The sequence below is a fragment of the Globicephala melas genome, chromosome 2 (genome assembly GCF_963455315.2).
Source record: "Globicephala melas chromosome 2, mGloMel1.2, whole genome shotgun sequence".
Taxonomy (NCBI): domain Eukaryota; kingdom Metazoa; phylum Chordata; class Mammalia; order Artiodactyla; family Delphinidae; genus Globicephala; species Globicephala melas.
This window is the reverse complement of record NC_083315.2, coordinates 69,146,412-69,150,497: the sequence shown is the minus strand read 5'-3', so window position 1 is coordinate 69,150,497 and position 4,086 is coordinate 69,146,412.

Below are 4,086 nucleotides of genomic sequence, written 5' to 3'. Positions count from 1 at the left end.
GAGGCACTGGGAACCGGAGCCGAGCCGGAGCGGCCGCCGCCTCCGCCTTTTCACTGCGACCCGCGAGTGCGCCCGCGGCGGCGGCGGCGGCGGCGGCGGCGGCGGGGGGCGGGCGCCGGGGGAGGGGGCGGGCGCCGGGCGGCGGCGGGGGGCGGGGGCCGGAACCGGCCTCAGCTGGGGCCCGGCCAGCCCCCTCCCCCTCCCTCTCCGCGGTCTCCGGGGGAACGCGCAGCCAATCCTCGCCGCCCGCTGCGGGCTCGCCCCGGCCCGGGCCGCTGCGCGCCAGTCTCCGGCGGAGCTTTTCCCTTCTCTCCCTCGTCCTTTCTCTCCCTCTCTCTTTCCCCTTTCCCTTCTCCACTGAGAGTTTTTAAACTTTGATGAACTCACCCAGCGAACTTTCTTAAAGGGGCCGCGTACACCGCGCCGTCCCAGCCCGCCGGAGGTGGGACTGGGTGCTGAGCACCCCGCGCTCCCTCGTCCCTCATCATCCCCACCCCGGCGGCCCCACGCGAGGGGGCGCCCGAAGCGGGGCTCCTGGATGGTCGGCTTCAGGAAGGAGTCTCCGCCTTGTACTTTGATCTGGGGTTATAGGGTGTCCGGCGCAATTTCACCCCCAAATCCAGCCATCCAGTCCCCGTCCACCCTCTGCTTCCTCCCTCCCAGCGTAGGGCTGTTGGGGGCTCGGTTCTGGGGTTGATGGCCGAGGCGAGCCGGACACCTGGGCTTCGGCCTCGGCTGGGCGCCGTTTGCTGCGTGACCTTGAGGAAATCACTTCCCCTCTCTGGCCTCAGGCTTTCAGCCCAGAGGGTGGGACTTAGGTCTCAAATTCCCCTGGGCGGGGAGACGACTGTTGGGGATCCAAATGGTTATTAGCCCCTGGAGGCGTGGGGGGAGGGTGTGCACCTCGAATGACCGAGAAGGTTTCATTCGTGCCCTCCACCCCCAGCTTCTGGGGTCCTCTCCTCCCTCAGCTTAAAAACACACACACACACACACCCCTTTTCCCCTCCTCCTCTTCAGAGCCCGAGGTTTGGGCGGGGCTGTGGTGACTCCCCTCCGCGGGTCTCAAGGGCGTGGTCCCGTGTTGGGTTTTCCTCAGACTTTTGAAAACCCGCGCCGACTGGGACCGACCCCTGACGCCACCTTGTAAAAGCCCGCGCCCACGTCTGGTCGTGCTTAAAGCGCAGCAGCTCTGAGCCCCGCGGAGCTGCTCGAGGACTGAGCTCCTCCCCAGCGCCCCGGTCCGCGCCCTCGAGCCCTGGGGCATCCTGGCCAGAGGCTCTGTCGGGACTGGGAAAGACACTGCCGAGAGATGAGGGGAGTCCTGCGGGACCCCGCCCAGAACCAGGCGTCTCTGGGTGTGATCTGTCACCTTGCGCCTGGTTCCTGTTCTGACTTTCCCTGCTAAACCTGGTAGTGGTACCTGGATTTTAAGGTTGGAAGCGACGCACAGCGTCGGTGGAATGAGATAAGCTAGGTTTGCAGTCATGAACCAGTTAGGACCCCAGACCTTGGACAAGTGACTCAACCCTTCAGAGCCCCAGTGTGCCTTCCTCTAAATGGAGCCGGCACTACCTTACGGGAGTGTGGAGTATGGAAGTATACACTGTTCCTGTGACTAAGTCTCCCCAATTATAATCTTTCCTAACCTGCCATTTCACAGATGAGTAAATTGAGGTCTATAGGTAAGCAATACCTTTTCCAATGACATTTATCTAGTAAATAATTGTTGAGCAACCGCTGTGTGCTGTGGCAAGGCCAGGAACACCCTGGCTTCCCACTACCTCCACTGCCAACACTCTGTTCAGGCCCTAATATGAGGGCAACTGCTTCCTGTAGGAATCGGGCATTGCCATGAATGATGGTGCTTCACTCTACCCAGAGCTTTCTAGGTACTTCTCGCCTCTGGCACCTCCAGATAGAGCCAACCTGTGAACCCCCAGATATCCTGACCAGCCTGCACAGGCCTCTGTCCAGTCTGGCTCTTTTCCCCACCCCTTCTCCCTGCCCCTAGTATAGATATTCCCATTAGGTGTGTCTCCAACTTTGGCCGAGCAATGTTCTTCCTCCTTTACCTCCTCCTCCTGACCCTCCCCCCCCATATCAATCCAAATACTCCCTTCCCTCAAGATTCATCCTACTCAGTCCTACTTGTTCCAGGAAGAGTAGCCTGGCCCATTTTCAAAACTCCGGTATCCTCTAGAAGTTAGTTTGAATTTTTCAAAGAGGAAGGATTTCTCATCTTGTCCTTCAGGTCTACATTTTATAGATGAGGAAGCTGAGGCCCAAAGAGGTGACAAATAGGGACTTCCCTGCTGGTCCAGCGGCTGAGACTCCACACTCCCAGTGCAGGTGGCCTGCGTTTGATCCCTGGTCAGGGAACTAGATCCCACATGCTGCAACTAAGAGTGCATATGCCGCAACTTAAAAAACAAAAAGATCCCGCATGTCGCAATGAGACCTCGTGCAGATAAATAAATTAATTAATTAAGTGCTTTTAAAAAAAAAGTGATGACAAATAATGCAGGGTCCACAGTTGACTCCCATCACTGTATTTTTCCATACATGAAGCTGATATTTATTGCTATTCTGATGATATAGCAATTCATGCTTATTGTTGAATATTTGGAAGATTATAAAATAGTTTAGAAAATAATCTACCATGTAGAGAGCAAGGTTATTAATATTTCCTCCTAGTCTTTTTGTCTGTGCATATTTTAAAAAACAAAATTGCCAAACAGTTTAAATAGTCCTTTTTTTTTCTTAAATCTATCATGAAAATTTCTTTTTAAGTTCTCGAGTCATAAATTTTAATGATTGCCTAACCCCCATTAGATGTGCCGTAATTCAACTTACCTCTTATTGTTAGGCATTTGCATTATTTTTTCTTTTTTGCCTTCATAAGAAACACCTTATATAAGGATGCTTAATGCCTCGGACAGCTTCCTGTATGTGACCAGCCCTAAGCACTTTGAAGGCAGCAACTGTCTTATTCCTTCCTGTACTTTTTTTTTTTCTTTTCTTCTTCCTGGCTGCACCACATGGCTTGTGGGATCTTAGTTCCCCAACCAGGGATTGAACCCGTGCCCTCGGCAGTGAAAGCACAGAATCCTAACCACTGGACCACCAGTGAAAGCGCAGAATCCTAACCACTGGACTGCCCGACTGTGACCTAGTAACCTAGCCTCTAGCAGCCTCTTCAGTGTCACCCCCTACCCCCAGAGCCAGGCTCCATGTCACCTCTGAGCTTCTGACATATCTGTTCCCTTTGCCGAGAACCGCCCCCTTCCCAGACACCCACTCCCTTTCCAGAATGCTCTCAGAGTGCCTTCTCTATGTTCTCTTGAGCCTGGAAATACCTTGTCTTGGAGTCTCAGCTACCAGATAGGAAAATCTCTGACTCTGTGACATGTCCACAAACCCTGCTAGTGAATACAGCCTCACCCCTCAATCTCTGTAGCCCCCTAGCCTCCAGCAAAGAGCTTGATGGTTTGCAGGTGTTCAGTGAACCATTCCTGGGGTCTCTGGGTTATCTGGTGCCTGTGGCCCTTTCTCTTTGATTTCCTGTACATATTGATAAATTATCCTTTGGTGTTTCATTCTTGGGGTAAGGAAAAGAGTCAGATGGCTTCACTCCTAAGAAATGCTACCCTGGGACCCAGCATCCTGAGGGTGTGCCAGGCCCCCCATTCTAACCCGTGTCCCCCACCATCAGGAAAGTCTGGGCAACAAAAAGGCAGGTAGATAGGGTGAACTTGAGGCCCAAAGGCTGGTGTGTATCTGAGTTGTATTTTCTTGGCACATAAGGTTTAAGCTGCTCTTGAGTGCAAGAGGTTTCAGGAAGGGAAGGGGGCAGGATGCTGGCATTTATAAAGTACCTACTCCTTCCTGCCCCAGGCAGGTAATATGCCTTCTCCTGTAATCCATTGTTCTTGCTATCCCTAGTTATAGATTAGAAAACAGGCTCAGAAGAACTGGGGGAACTCGCCTAGCTACTGGTGGATGGCATGGATGGTGGGGAAAGCACGGAACAGTTGTGAGATTATCAGTTCATCTCTAAAATGGGAATACTAGCACACAACTTCA